Below are 16,356 nucleotides of genomic sequence, written 5' to 3'. Positions count from 1 at the left end.
CCGAGGGCCCCAGCTTCTGGAATCGTGATGATGTCAAGAATCTTAGCTTTCATTTTTTTTAAAAACAGGTAAATTCTGTAGCCCTTGTGGTTGTGAAGAAATGCTTGAAATTGTGAGTGTAGCCAGCCTGAAACAATCATTCTGGGAAATGTGAACTGCCCCGAGCATCCTTATAGAACATTAACCACGCCCAAAAGGGGTTGGAGGCAGATGCCAATGCCATCCCAACAGAGCACTGTGTGTCAGGAGGAGAAGAATGCAATGTGCCTGACCCACCTACCCCATCAGAAACACCTTGGCTGTTGGGTAAGTTCTAAGGGGGGATCTCTTGTTCCGTCTCTTCGGTCTCCAGAGTAGGGAAGAAAAAACCAATCTTTCTTCCTCACCTGGGAGGGGAGGGGGGAAGGCTGCTGCCATTCTCAGAAGGAGTAGGGGCCTGCACCTCTCCCCCTGCCTCTCTAGGAAGGGGCCCCTTTGCCACTCTAAGAGGGAGGATAGGATCACAGGGACAGAGCCATGGTAAGCCATGTCATGGTATGCTAAGACACCAGAGTACCTTAATGCTGCCCTAATTGTTAGAACCCTATTGACAGTGTGAAAGGTAAATGAGTGGAAATTTGCAAGACAAGGCTATGATGTCTTATCTTGGTGATCAGCATGAATATGCCCCCTTGAATTAAAGAAAGTCTATGGGAATAGTGAACATATTTGAAAAGGGAAGAGTGGCACAACGTTTTGGGTACCAAAATGAGATTGTCACTTAGTACTTATAAAATACAAGACCTTACCAAGTTCCCACATGGGAGACCATCAATAGATACTGTAATATCCCTAAATGCAGAAGCTTTACCCTTTAGGCATCAAAATTCCTCTTAGCTGCACCAGAGAAAATTAAGAAAATCAGATATTTGATAAGCAAAGGGGAAGTCAGGAAGGTCTCTCATATGTGGCATTCATCCTCTACAGTCCATTTGGTGGAACATCAGAGTTATTTTCTAATTTACTTTCTAGCATTCATAATTCCAGCACATCCTAGTCAGCCATACAGAAGGCTATTTCTTCCCCACATCCCAAATTAAGTTCTTAGGATGTAAAGTGTAATTAGTGGCTTTACATGAGCTAACCAGTTTGGCTTAGCATTGGTTAGAATTCCTTGGGTGTGCCTGAAGAGCATTGGCATATTCTTCTGGATTTGTGATTTCAAAATAGCTCAAACAAATTTATAGGCTGCATCATTTTAACAAACTGCATATTGAAGAGAATATTTGACCAGTAAACATTATTGATTAGAAAAGTTTTATTGCTAATGAATCCTCTTTTGCATAGTAATGTGACATTTTAAAGTAGGTTTTCACCCTTGTGTTATCTGATTAATCTTTCAGGAAGGTTCTAAACTTACAGATATTTTGCAACTGATGTATTATGGTGTGGTACATAGATAAATCAGAAGTTTAACAAAGTAAATTTTCTTATATTAGACATGGCAGTGAACCAAAATCCAGGATCTGAACACTTCCAATCTTTGAAAAAACTCAAATCAGAACTTTGTGGATTAGGTCCATATGAGTTATACTCTTGTTTATAGCTATTATTTAAAAAAAAAAACATTTAGTCGTTTAAGTGTAAAATTTGTTTAGTTCTTTATTGTTTTATTTCGATTTAATGGCTATCCTTGCCACTGCCCCCTCACCCCCCCCCCCCAGAAAAAAATTAAACCTCTAAAACTAACTTATTGTAGGTTCAGTCTGAATATCTTGTGTATATTTCTTTACTGTTACAAATAAAGATGGGGGAGACAAAAGAATGCAGTCTCTTCCATGGGCCTGTTAAAAATCATAAACTATAAAAACAATTTCTTGCCTTTAGTCTACTTCTGGTTTTTAGAGTCATTGATAGAAGTAATATATAGGGCAGTTCTGATACTCTATTACTGCTAGAGAATGGTGGGAAAAAAAACAAATAAAAAAGCCTAGCAGGATTATGAATAATCTTAGGGACAGGGAAGATATAGAATTAAGTTTTCGGGGGGGGGGTTTGGAGCTCCTTAACCAGGCATTTGAGCATTTAAGGAGTGGAATGCTACTGTTAACATTTTACTTCTATTTCAGTATGAACTTAGACACCCAAAACTATATTGCAATTTAATTAAAATAGAAATCATTTTTGCTTTTCCTTTGTCCTTTCCTTTGTTAAAACTTGTCTGCTTTAAGTGAGGTGCTGCCCTCGTAAGAGTTTGGTGATTACCAGTTGTGTGTTAGCATTACAGTAAGAAGGCTGTGAGAAGTACTGTTATTACATATGGGGAAACTGAGGTAGACAAGTCAATTTATTTGCTCAGCGCGATAGGAAATTCATTTTCAGAGCCTGAATTAGAATGCATGTGTTCCTGGCTTCTAGACCACAGAACTCTCTCTATCACATCCCAATTCTTTTAGTCACTTAATAAATACATGTCAAACTTTTAATCTATTTGGGGCCTTACTACACAAAACCTTGGCACTGCACTTACCTTTCCTTATCCTCTCAAGCAATAGGATAAGAAAAAGATGTACAACAAAGTGTTGACGATGATATCTTTAAACTGGCTAGCATTAATCTAAGCTATAGAACCAAATTCTACCTTTACATACAGGTAAACAGTCTCCAGTGATGTCAATGGGAATTATGTCTCTGAAGAAAAAAAAATAGTCTCTTTTAAAAATCAAAGCATGTTTTCCAGATCAGATGTAATTAATGTTATTGTACATCTATGTCATCCCAGTTACTGACTGTACAATTGGAAAGCAGATGTTCCAGAAGTTAATAGAAAGGGGCAAAGGAGGAATGGAATAAAAGTGTAGCTAGAGGGAATCTCAATAAATAATTTTTAAAAAGTTAACAATTCTACCACATCCAGCTGCAGAGTGCATTAATTAAAGAAGTGGCAGCTCCATAGACTGCCCAGCAGCTGAAGAGAGTGAGGACCAACCAGTTAAAAATATTTTAGTAAGGATATCTCTGGTTTGCTGCACAAAATCTGCACCAACAAAATGAAAACCTCTTCTACATTCTGAGTCTCATTTCACTGTGCAATATGGATGTTGCTATTTCAGATTTCCATTTAGTATTAAACCTTAGAAGTGATGCCTCTGTCAGTGTACATACTGATTGGTTTTGCTGAAGGACAGGTAATTACAACAAACATTTCCGAAGGGCCATTGTTCTTTTGAGCATCATTGCTATCACCAGTTTGCAAGGCCTGGAGCTGTATCATGAAGATGCTAGAGGTCTGCTCAGTGATGCATCCTGTTTTAATTTAATCTACAGATCTATCTACTTTAGGTATTTCTAAAATGCCTGTCACCATAGTCCCAATATCCAAGATTAAGAAGTATCAGAGTCTACAGAGAAAATGATGTTCTCTCCCCCTTTCCCATGAACAGGAGTGTGTGATTTTAAATTGTAAGGTTTTATATTTTGTTGGTGGTGGGTTTTTTGACAACGTTGTGTATAGGCACTATTCTTTGGGCACTATTACAGGTGCTATTCTTTCTTTAAAAGGTGTAGACATACACACAGTCAGACCTGAGCTCAACTTAACATCTACTGTCAAGAAGTTCCATAGTCATTGTCCTGCCCCTTAGGGCTTGTCTACATGGAATAATGAGCTCTACGGGGTGTGATCTCTAAAGTGCCCAAATATTTTAACATACCTGCTGGTGCCCTTTAACATAGTGCTGCTTGAAACAGAACTACATTAAATAGGGTTACCATATCTCATAAATAAAAAAAGAGGACCCTCCACGGGCCATGGCCCCGCCCATTTCCCCACCCCTAGCCCCGCCCCAACTCCACCCCTTCCCCCACCCTAACTCCACCCCCTCCTCCCTCCCACTCCCAGCCAGGGGGAAAGGGCTGCCCCAGTGCTACCAGCATCACGGTTTCCCGGGCAGCCCCCAGACCCTGCGCCCCCGGCCGGCGCTTCCCCAGCGCAGCTGGAGCCCGGGAGGGGAAGCGCCCAGCCGGGGGCTCAGGGTCTGGAGGCTGCCCAGCAAACCGTGAAGCCGGTAGCGCTCGGGCTTTGGGCAGCCCCCTTGCCTCCGGACCCTGCACCCCCGGCCGGGCACTTCCCCTCCCGGGCTCCGGCGGCTCTGCGTAACTTACACTGTATAAGTTACACAGAGCCGCAGAGCCCCCGCAGCTGGAGGCTCTGCTCCTCTTAGGCTCTGTTTAAGAGCCGGGCTGCCCCAGCGCTACCGGCTTCGGGCAGCCCCCGTGCCTCCGGACCCTGCGCCGCCGGAGCCCGGGAGGGGAAGTGCCTGGCTGGGGGCACAGGGTCCGGAGGCAAGGGGGCTGCCCGAAGCCGGTAGCTCTCGGGCAGCCCGATTCTTAAACAGAGCCTCCAGCGGCTGGGGCTCTGTGTAACTGACACAGTGTCAGTTACACACAGCCCCGGCGGCTGGAGACTCCAGCCGCCCCGCTCTGTTTAAGAGCTGGGCTGCCCGAGCGCTACCGGCTTCGGGCAGCCCCCGTGCCTCCAGACCCTGCGCCCCCAGCCGGGCACTTCCCGTCCCGGGCTCCGGCGGCGCAGGGTCTCCAGGCACGGGGCTGCCCGAAGCCGGTAGCTCTCGGGCAGCCCGGCTCTTAAACAGAGCCTCCAGCGGCTGGGGTTCTGTGTAACTGACACTGTGTCAGTTACACAGAGCCCCAGGGCTGGAGGCTTTGCTCCTCTTTGGCTCTGTGTAACTGACACTGGGTCAGTTACACAGAGCCCCGGGGGCTGGAGGCTCCAGCTCCCGCGGCTCTGTTTAAGAGCCGGGCTGCCCGAGCGCTACGGGCTTCGTGCAGCCCCCCTGCCTCCAGACCCTGCGCCCCCAGCCGGGCACTTCCCCTCCCGGGCTGGGCGGCGCAGGGTCTGGAGGCACGGGGCTGCCCGAAGCCGGTAGCATTCAGGCAGCCCGGCTCTTAAACAGAGCCGCCATTTTCCGGGACATGTTCGGCTTTTTGGCCATTCCCCCCGGAGGGGGGTTTGACTGCCGAAAAGCCGGACATGTCCGGGAAAAAGAGGACGTATGGTAACCCTACATTAAAGTACATTAGGGAGCCTTTAATGCACACCCGCAGGTTCTACACAGACCAATTAGTGCATATGTTAGTGTGCTTTAGAAATCACACCCCATAATGTGCATTATCCAACCATGCCCACAGATCCCGATAGTCTGAGCTTGGACTTTCAATCTGAATTGTCCTTGTGAACTACATTTGTCTTGCAGGGTGAGAAGGGCCCACAGGTAGTCAATCATAATCCATTTAAGATCTTTATTAATTAAGGTCAGGACTTCAAAATCTGCTCTGAAGAGAAAGGAGAACCATGGGAGGTTGTGAAGCACAAGTGTAATGTGTTGGCACCTGCCTTTGTTTCATATGAAGTATGCTACTATATGCTATTCCAACTTCAGCTTTTGGGGGGGGGGGAGAGTGTTGTTCAACATCAGGTAGAGATAATTGCAGTAGTCTAAGCCCGTGGTTCTCAACCAGGAGTACATGTCCCTGGGGGTATGCAGAGGTTTTCCAGGAGGTACTCATTTAGATATTTGCCTAGTTTTACAACAGGCTACATAAAAAGCACAACCAAAGTCAGTACAAACTAAAATTTCATACAGACAGTGGCTTGTTTGTGGTGCTTTATATACTATACACTGAAATGTAAATGCCATATTTATATTCAAATTGATTTATTCTATAATTGTATGGTAAAAATGAGAAAGTAAGCAATTTTTCAGTAATAGTGACCTGTGACACTTGTATTTGTATTCATAGATTCATAGATTATAGGACTGGAAGGGACCTCGAGAGGTCATCGAGTCCAGTCCCCTGCCTGCATGGCAGGACCAAATACTGCCTAGACCATCCCTAATAGACATTTATCTAACCTACTCTTAAATATCTCCAGAGACGGAGATTCCACAACCTCCCTAGGCAATTTGTTCCAGTGTTTAACCACCCTGACAGTTAGGAACTTTTTCCTAATGTCCAATCTAGACCTCCCTTGCTGCAGTTTAAACCCATTGTTTCTGGTTCTATCCTTAGAGGCTAAGGTGAACAAGTTCTCTCCCTCCTCCTTATGACACCCTTTTATATACCTGAAAACTGCTATCATGTCCCCTCTGTCTTCTCTTTTCCAAACTAAACAAACCCAATTCTTTCAGCCTTCCTTCATAGGTCATGTTCTCAAGACCTTTAATCATTCTTGTTGCTCTTCTTTGGACCCTTTCCAGTTTCTCCACATCTTTTTTAAAATGCGGCGCCCAGAACTGGACACAATACTCCAGCTGAGGCCTAACCAGAGCAGAGTAGAGCGGAAGAATGACTTCTCGTGTCTTGCTCACAACACACCTGTTAATGCATCCCAGAATCATGTTTGCTTTTTTTGCAACAGCATCACACTGTTGACTCATATTTAGCTTGTGGTCCACTATAACCCCTAGATCCCTTTCTGCCGTACTCCTTCCTAGACAGTCTTTTCCCATTCTGTATGTGTGAAATTGATTTTTCCTTCCTAAGTGGAGCACTTTGCATTTGTCTTTGTTAAACTTCATCCTGTTTAACTCAGACCATTTCTCCAATTTGTCCAGATCATTTTGAATTATGACCCTGTCCTCCAAAGTAGTTGCAATCCCTCCCAGTTTGGTATCATCCGCAAACTTAATAAGCGTACATTCTATGCCAATATCTAAGTCGTTGATGAAGATATTGAACAGAGCCGGTCCCAAAACAGACCCCTGCGGTACCCCACTCGTTACGCCTTTCCAGCAGGATTGGGAACCATTAATAACAACTCTCTGAGTACGGTTATCCAGCCAGTTATGCACCCACCTTATAGTAGCCCCATCTAATTTGTATTTGCCTAGTTTATCGATAAGAATATCATGCGAGACCGTATCAAATGCCTTACTTATGTCTGATTTTGTAAGCAAGTAGTTTTTAAGTGAGGTGAAACTTGAGGTATGCAAGACAAACCAGACTCCTGAAAGAAATACAGTAGTCTGGAAAGGTTGAGAGCCAGTGGTCTAAGATGTACCTGAAAGTTTGTATGACAATGTTTAGGTCCTTATCTGAGAAAAAGTGCTGCAATTTCCTAGTGAAAGATATAAAATCATTACTTGCTGCTGCAAACTCTGTTTATACCCCACAGTTTTGCATCACCTCATTGTCAGGCCATAGTAAGTGGAAGAGCCTATAGAACAGGCATCCATGGCTCTACAGGCACTTGGCCTTTCAAATAATCCCTTGTTGGAAATGTAAAAATTCCAAACACAATCTGGAATGGTTTTCTACCAGTTGTGTTCCAGCAAACCCGAGAGGATGCAGAGAAGAAGTGTAGAAACCTCAATTTTAGTCATGCGTGTAACATCTTCATGGGGAAGGTGATAAACAAAACAAGTACTCTCTTCTGCACAGGTTAGAGCAGTGTCTCACCATATCTGAAGATAGCCACTTGGAGAGCTGGCTCGCTTGCTGTGAATGCTACAGGAAGGACTTCAGTCAGTGAGATACAACAAATGATGCCATAAAGAAGGTGACTGGGAACTACTACAAAGCCGTACATGCCACAGGTGGCAGCCTATGGCAGCAGTTGCTCCTGATCCACTGGGAACAGCTACCTTCGTTTAGTTGGTAGCAGTGACAAGAAAGGACAAAGGAAGTGAGATGTTCATGTGGAGTAACCAATGGCAAGAGGCCAGACATTTTTGACATGGAAGTCTATGATTGCTGTGTTGGTTGATGGTAGTTAGTTCAGAGATAGCCATGCTTGGTGACTGCATACTCCTACACTTATCAGCACCCTACCTACTCTACACCTGTGCTGCAGAAAATTGTTCACAACATTTTTGCTTGTTGGTCCCAGGAGCATTTCTCCCCAAACTATGTTGTGCCTGTGTGTGAGAGAGACCCTCCTATATCTGTATTGGAAAAACAACAAGCTAACTAACCAGTGTCTGACAATCATGACAACTGAAGGCTTGTGTAATGTAAGGTATGAATAAAGGCACGCAGTCCCACAGCAGTGATGTCACACCCACCTGTCATTCTGCAAAGCTTGTAGTCTTAGTAATGTCCTGATTTTCTGTCACTTTGCACAGAATATTTTGGTGGCAGTAGAGAGCAGTCCTTTGATCAGTGTTCCTGATGTGGTACGTTGACCCTTTGGCACATATACAGCAAGCATGCCATGTTTTATGACATCACTGAGACTCAAGGGCTTTGACTCTTGTACAGAAGTTGTGTCCCAGTTTACAGCCCAAGAGATACCACTATTTGAGACAAAGACATAGAACAAATGTGCTGAAGGGCCACAAGGTTTCATATAATCTGTGTGTGTGTAATATATATATATAAAAATATCTGAGCCTCACAGAGGAAGTGGATCTATGAGAAGTATTTGAATGAGGAGAGTGCAGAAGTCAACCACATTCCTATGCCTGTGCATGACACTGGGCATTATGGTGGACCATACAGAATATAGGTGTTGATTTTGTGCAGTACAGATGCAAGTTTCAAGCCCACAAAGGAATCCAGCCTTCTTCTCTACCATCTTCCAAGTACACAGGGCTTGTCAAGAGACAGCAAAATAAATGTTACAACCATGAACATAACATGCATTAGTGTCAGGACATACTGAAGTCAGTGGGAGCTCCAGTGTCTCTGAAAAAGCAGGCTAATTATTTGGGTACCTAAATATGGATTTAGGCAATGAAATTTAAATATTCAAGCATGAAAAACCATGGCCTTGGGATTTAATTACTGTGCCCAAAGGCCCATCTACATAGGAAGTTTACCATACTGGGAGAATGTCCTTTAGTGCAACAGTCCCCCAACCATGGGGTAACAGTTTGGTTCCTATATTACAGTCACTATGCTTCTATTGATTAAATAGATCTTTAAAGTAATTCACCAGCCAAAGTTATTAGAAGAGGAAAGTATTGTCTCACCTTCTTTTCTTTAGGTCTTCCATGCCTGAAATGGAAACATAAATGACAAATTATGACATGGTCAGAGGTTTTCATTTTGTTGCTTGTACATGAGGTCACATTATGTGGGGCATTTCGGAGGATCAAATCAGTAATCTATGAGTGCATATGATCCATGTCTGAAGGAATAAAATCCATGTTCCCTGCTATTTCCATTTAATTCCCTCCAGACACAGATCAGGTCAAGGTCATTAATCCCTATTTTAATTGCTTTTCTCTCAAAGTAAATTGTCTGTGTTACACAGCTAGATTTATCCAATGGACAGAGGCAGTCAATTATAGTCTCATATTGCTGGTAATCCCAGATATGAGTCACAAGTAAACCAAATGCTTTTGAACATTCTGAAGAGGGAGGATTGTTTCTAAGAGATATAAATATTAAAGATATCCCAAAGGGACAGCTTGAAGGACCGTGTCTGTCCAGAGTGGTTTGATTCTTAAAATCCTACCATTTTGTGGATGATTATTGCAACACAAAGTTGTTTTTTTCCAGAGAAAGTTTAAGCAAAGATTTCCCTCACTCAATCTCTTAAGCTTACGATGGTTGGCCTATGATCGGTGACTTTCCTACAAGCAGACAATATCTATTTTGGTTAGATTGCATGATCTTCAGGGCAGGTACTCTGTCAGCCACTGTTTTGGGAAACAGCACATTTCTGGGGCATTGCTGCAGCCCTAAATGATAATAATCAGGAACTGTTTAACATAATAGAGCATGACATGTTTTCTTAAAATAAAAGAGTTTTATCAGATAAGCCTGTTTTGAAAGTGGTAAATTGATACAAACTGGACCATAAACTGAGCTCTCTTCCTCTTCTTTTAATTGCCAGGCAAAGTTTAAACTCAGACCGATTTCTCTCTCATTTGGAACCAACTCTAGCAAAGTTTACATTTAAAATGATCATTGTTCAATAAACACTCCTAAGTGCATTTTTCCCCACTGCCAGTTTTGCCTCTGGATATTCACACAACCAGCATGTTATTTGTCCTTTGCTACAAATAACTTTGTCTGCACTATGTGCGCTCTGGGTGCTCTGACATAATTGTCTGTCAAACTTTTGCTATTGACTTTTGGCCAGCTGGTGTGATCCTAATGGTATGGATATCAGCTAACAAATTACATGTGCTAATATAATATAAATAATACACACAAACTACATTAAAAATGTTAAGATTGTGTGTTAAGCATTCAAAAGTTAGGAAATGTCAATTAAGTTTGTCCATGAAACCTTAATTTGAACAAGTAATGCAAACAAATACAAGTGATAAATAACAATCATGAGAACACATTATAATATAGTCTGTAATTGCAAGATCACATACCATTTTTTCCACAACATATTTCCCCCCTAAACTCATTCTCAGTAAAGGGTGAATTATTCTTGCTGAAGCTTAAAAAAAAAAAAAAAAAAATTTCAGCTTGAGGCAGATACCTGGTATGGAAATTTTCAGCCTGAGCATTTAAGATTTGGCAAAGTTTAAAATAACAGAAAACCAGCTCTTATAATGGAGAGTGTTGGTCAACCTTAACTATAGATGGTGCTACCAATTTATGCCTTTGCTGACGGTGTGTCCTACTGCAATGCCAATCTTATTTGGAATATGATTGAGTATTCTGACAAAGTTCCTCCATTATCTTGGTGGGTCCTGCGCTTATTGGCAGATTTTCTTGCCTCAGAGATTCACCATGTGGGGTGGGGAACAGCCCAGAGACCTTCCCCTCTGGAAGAACCCACAGTCCAGGTCAATTGGGAGGTTTGGGGGGAAACCTGGGCCTGCCCTCTACTCCAGGTTACAGCCCAGGGCCCTGTGGACTGCAGCGGTCTATAGTGCCTCCTGTAACAGCTACATGACAAATACAACTCCCTGGACTACTTCCCCATAGCCTCCTCCAAACACCTTCCTCCTGGTGTCTAATAACACTTGCACGCCTCAGTCCTCCAGCAGTAGCATGCCCTCTTAACTCCTTACATCTCTTGCTCCCAGCTCCTCATACTCACACCACAAACTGAAGTGAGCTCCTTTTAAAACCCAGGTGCCCTGCCTTAATTGATTCTAGCAGCTTCTTCTTAATTGGCTCCAGGTATCCTAATTAGCCTGCCTGCCTTAACTGGTTCTAGCAGGTTCCTGATTACTCTAGTGCAGCCCTTGTTCTGGTCACTCAGGGAACAGAAAACTACTCATCCAGTGACCAGTATATTTGCCCTCTACCAGACTCCTGTACCGCACTGGGTCTGTCACAGTATACACTCTGTGACCTATGTCACTTCTAATAAGGCTGTGCCCTTTGCCTCATGATCCTGGAGGGTCAGATTCCTGCATTCTCTGCTCTCTCTGGTGTCTGTTTTGGAACCCTACTGTGCAACAATGGTTAAAGACTTGGTTCTTGATTGGTATGTTCCATTTCTTTTCATGTCCATATTGCTTATCCATGTAGCTCCGTACACAGTGCTATTAACCCTCTCTTACTCCTCTGGTTGGAAGGGGGGAACACAGCATATGTTTTTGTTTGCTTGAAGCTTTCATCCTACCTGACATAGTCTTTCTAGTGACTACCTGACAAAGTAGTCATGAACTACATATGTGCAGCTCATGGGCCATCCTTGGTTCATATTTCTCCTACCAGTGATTCAGTTTTGACTGACTGTTTTCCTTCCACTGTAACCTGCATTGTATCTGTGCATTCCAGTTTTTGACAAGGTCAGGATCCACTCAGCTAAACAGAAGTTCACCAGGAGTCCCAGATTAATCAGTGAAAACTGTCTCTGGTGTTTTAGGTTTATTCACAAGATTTGGGTTCCCCACTTCCCCCACCAGGTGGAACCAAAATAACACTAACCAACAGTCTCTAGCCATATTTGGTTCACAAAGTGTAACATTGTTTAAATTCTAAGCAAGCAATATAAACACAAAGCAATATATACAAAACATCTTGTGTCTCCAGAGTTCCCTGTCCTCGTTTACAAACAACCAAGTTATTTTTCCCCTTGAAAGCAGTCCAGTCCTTTATAAGGCTCTGAGTCCAACTATGCTCATCTGCCCTACTTAAGTTCAGGTAGGAAGCTGAGATTTTACTCCAAAATTCCCATGCTGCTGTGCCTCCCCTTAGGAGTATGAGGCCTGTGTATGTATTTTTTCCATAAATTAGAACAAACCTTCTGTAGTTTACACTCCCTTTTGGCAACTCTTAATCCATTGATTATTAACACAGAACCCTGTAGCTGTTCTTTTCTAGCTAATGTAGTGTTTGCACATGCTATTGTAAAGAAATCATTACAGTGCTACCTTAGAAGTCTCATAACCTCAGTGGAAGGGTATAAGAAACTTCCATTAAAATGCTACCAAGTCTCTTGATCCCAATACAACTTCAGTGGGATCATTATGATTATGTAGGACGTGTTATTCGAGCAGTTGTGGATCCACTAAGAATGTTGTGAAAAGCAAAAATACTATGCAGCCTATTTTTCAAACTTTAACTTGAGTATCTTAATAGGGTTTTTCAAAATAATGTCACAGCTTTTCCTGCAAACAGTCCCAGGAGTTTGTTCAAGGTTTCTTCTAGAAACAGTCACAGATTATTTGGTAAAACACCATACCTCTATTAATAGTGGATAGAGCACTGCACTGGGACTCAAAAGACATGGGTTCTGTTCCCACTCTTCCACTAGCTCGGTGAGTGACCTTGGGCAATTCACTTCACTTCTCTGTGCCTCAGTTTTTCCATCTGTAAAACAAAGAGGATACTTCTTTCCTTTGTAAAGCACTTTGAGATCTGTGGATGAAAAGCACTTATTACTTCTATTATGAATCTATTTGAAATATTACTTTTATTACTGATTACTTTAATATACATGTAAATACAACATAAAGAGAAAACAATTACAATGGAAACAAATACACTTCAAATATTAACCATGCTGTTCTTTTCTTCCCTAAATATAAATCTCTGTTTTACATTCATAGAGTGTCATAGAGCTTAGGGCCAGAAGAGATCATCTACTCTGATTTCCTGTGTATTACAGGCCACCAACAGCACCCAGCACCTGCACACTAAACCCAACAACCAAAAGTAGACCAAAGTATTACAGCACATAGGAGATGAAACTATTATGTGCCACAGGCAAAGAATAGGAGGGACTGAGGTGCACCAATGCTTGAGGCCTCTGCAATGGCAGGGAAATGATAAAGTGAGATATAGCCAGATATTACCAGCCAGCAACCCACGCCCACACATTAGAGAGCAAGACCCCCTCCCCAAAGGTCTCTGTCACTCCAACCCCTCATAAGGCGATCAGTTAGACCCTGAACATGTGAGCAGGAACCAGCCAGGTAATCACCTGAGACAGAGAATGCTCAGTGCCACCTCAGAACCCGGTCTACCCCACCCAGTGTCCCATCTCCAGCTGTGGCCATCCCTGGTGCTTCATAGGAAAGAGACCAAGCTCCCTGCCCCCCACCAATAAAACCCCAAAACAGAATAAATTTTTGTAGAAGGGGGAGAATCTCCTCCCAACTCCTGCAGGTGGCCAGCTGAAGTCTTGAAACATTAAAGTTCTTCTGGGGTTTATATTCATTTTCTCCTTTATATGCTTATAAACTGATGTAGGTGGTCATTTTGTCATTTAATTTCCTCAAATGTAGAGGCTGGTATAGATCACATCTGCAAAACACAGAAACAAATACATTCTCAGGGAGCCAAAAGGGATAGACTCTAAGGGGGCAGCACAAAGGAAAGGATCCAGCAGAAAAGTTTTCATCACCAATTTAATTTAAGTTATTAATGGTTGCGTAGGCCTTGCTGGAGCCCTCCCCTATCCTCTCCTAGGCATGGTTAACACTCTGAACCAAAGGCAGTGAACCAGAGGTGTACACTGGGGAGGGGGAGGGAAGTAGGGGCACAGGCCCCCTAATCAGAGGGGGCACAGAACTCCTCTGGGGCTGAGGCGGGAAGAGCGAACTCCTCTGGCCCCAGACCAAAGCAGGAGTTGACAGCTCCTCTGACCATGGGGCCGCGAGGTGAGAACCAGCTCCTCTGGCTGCTGGGGAAGGGGTGGGGGAGAAGCCAGCTTCTCCACTTCAAGGACACAGAAAGTGTCCCTCCAAAAGTGGCCAAATTTTTATTCCTCTGCATTCCCTGAGTGAACCAAAATAGGCCTTGTCAGAATAGTAACATCTAGGTATCAGCTAACCAAGTAAGCACATTCCTGATAGGAGAGGATGGTACAAGAACACAACCCCTCACAAAGATAAGGATAGGATGATGGGATAAGGGATGAGGCTATTTTTTGCGAACTATGAGGTACAAGATGGTAACAACATCTGGAGTGTAGTATGTAACTTGTTCATATCAATGTATAAAAAGTCATTTTTGTATTGGTCTCGGGGATAACATCATGTTATGTTGATTGTCATAGGCATATATGTGTTAGCGTACCTGTAGCTTCTATGGTGCGCTAGGACAATGCTTTGTTGACAATAAACCTGGTCGAGCACCTTTGCCACAGAACTGAGCCTGAGGTCTTTCTCTAGGAGTAACATCAAGATCTGCTGAATCAACAAGCTGCAAGCTATGCTGGTGCAGCTAACGCAGGAGCACCATGAACAGCAGAGGAGCAATGCACAGGCGCACAGCAGCACTAACAACAGGTGGTTCCTCTGCAATTTTTAGCCCCCCAGCCCAAGCCCCGCCAGCCCGAGACAGCTGAGAAATGCCAACTGCAGCCATGCTGTGGGCCTTTTATCACAGTGTAGACGTACCTTAACAGGCTTGCTAAGCATCGCTAGTCAATCATCTAATTTCCTGTATCCTTTGTGTATACGTCTGCCTTGCTTTATAAGTTCTTTAGAGCAGGAACCCATATCTTCTACCTGTATATTCAAAGTCTATCAAACTGTTTGTGCTCTGTAGATATTCATAAGTGTGAAGTTACTAGTCTGGGTATTTCTGCAATAATTTTTTGACCCGTAGCATATACTCAGTTAGCAGGCATATCCTGGGAAAAAATAATAATAATTTAGTATTCACATTTAAATACTAAATAAATAATTCAGAAAATAATTATTTAATAGCAGTATTAAACTACATAACTATTAAATAATTAAATTACCCTATGTTCTTTAGTGGCAAATTTTAATAATGTTCCATTTATAAATATAATATATTTATTGCCTGTAAATGTAAGTAATTAACCTTACTTTTCACTATTGAATTATTCCTTAATGTGATTAATTGAATCATTTGAAAAACCTATTGAATAACTGATCTGATAATCATAACTGATTCTCCATGCTAACAAAGAAACTTATAATATTGAATATAGTATAAGATAGCAGCTTTATAACCCAAACAATACATTTCAGTCATCACTCTCTCTTGTTCTCACAAGAGCGAATAGAAATGTTTAATTACAATTTTTCAAAATCAGATTTTTTTACCAAACATTTCCTTTTTGAAAATTTCCCTGTTTTGCCGTTTGCTCACTGAAAAAAATGAAAATTTAAAATGTCTGTTTTTGAAAGCTGAAATACTTTGTTCCCCTTTCTCTTTTTAATTTTGCCACTGAAAAAAATGGTTGGGGGGAAGAGAGATGGTAGAAAACACCGTCAAACAAATTTTGATTTTGAAAACCAATACCATTTTGATTTTCTCTTAGAAAAAAATCTCATTTTTTTCCCCTCACAAAACATGCTTATCATTTTCTAGTGGCTCCAGTTTTCACCTTCCCTTGGAACAGACAATAAAATGTTCATCCTTATATATGACAGTTTGTTCCCAAGTTATTAACATTTTCCATATTTGTGAATAGAAGAAGTCTCTAGATTAGATAGGTATTATGTGATGAGGGCTGCACAGGTAATTACTTCAGTTTAAAAATACATCCAAGTGTATCATGGCCTCCTTTGTTGTGCTTGGAGCTATTTTTAACAAGATAACATATTGTGTTCATTTTACCTCAGACTCCCTTCCATCTTCTGTTTAATACTTCTTTCTGATCCCGTCTTAGTCTAAGATTATTCTTTCAAGAATGGTTCTCCATATCTTCTAACCTCTCTTTGAGTATTCTAATTTCTTTTTCTTAGATTTTAAAGCCAGAAGGGACCATTGGGATCATCTAATCTGACCTCCTGCATAGCACAGGCCATAGGATTTCCCTGATTTAATTCCTGCTTCATATCCAGTAGCTGTGGTTGTAGAACATATCTTGATTTATAATGTCTAGCGATGGAGAATCCACCATAAGCCTTGGTAAATTGTTCCCATGATTAATTGCCTTCACTGTTAAAAATGTGCACTTTATTTCTAGTCAAGATCGTGTCATACCTTTCTCTGCTAGACTGAAGAGCC

This window comes from Malaclemys terrapin, chromosome 5, assembly GCF_027887155.1.
Source record: "Malaclemys terrapin pileata isolate rMalTer1 chromosome 5, rMalTer1.hap1, whole genome shotgun sequence".
Taxonomy (NCBI): Eukaryota; Metazoa; Chordata; order Testudines; family Emydidae; genus Malaclemys; species Malaclemys terrapin.
The sequence above is the reverse complement of the archived record's forward strand: the minus strand, read 5'-3'. Positions refer to the sequence as shown.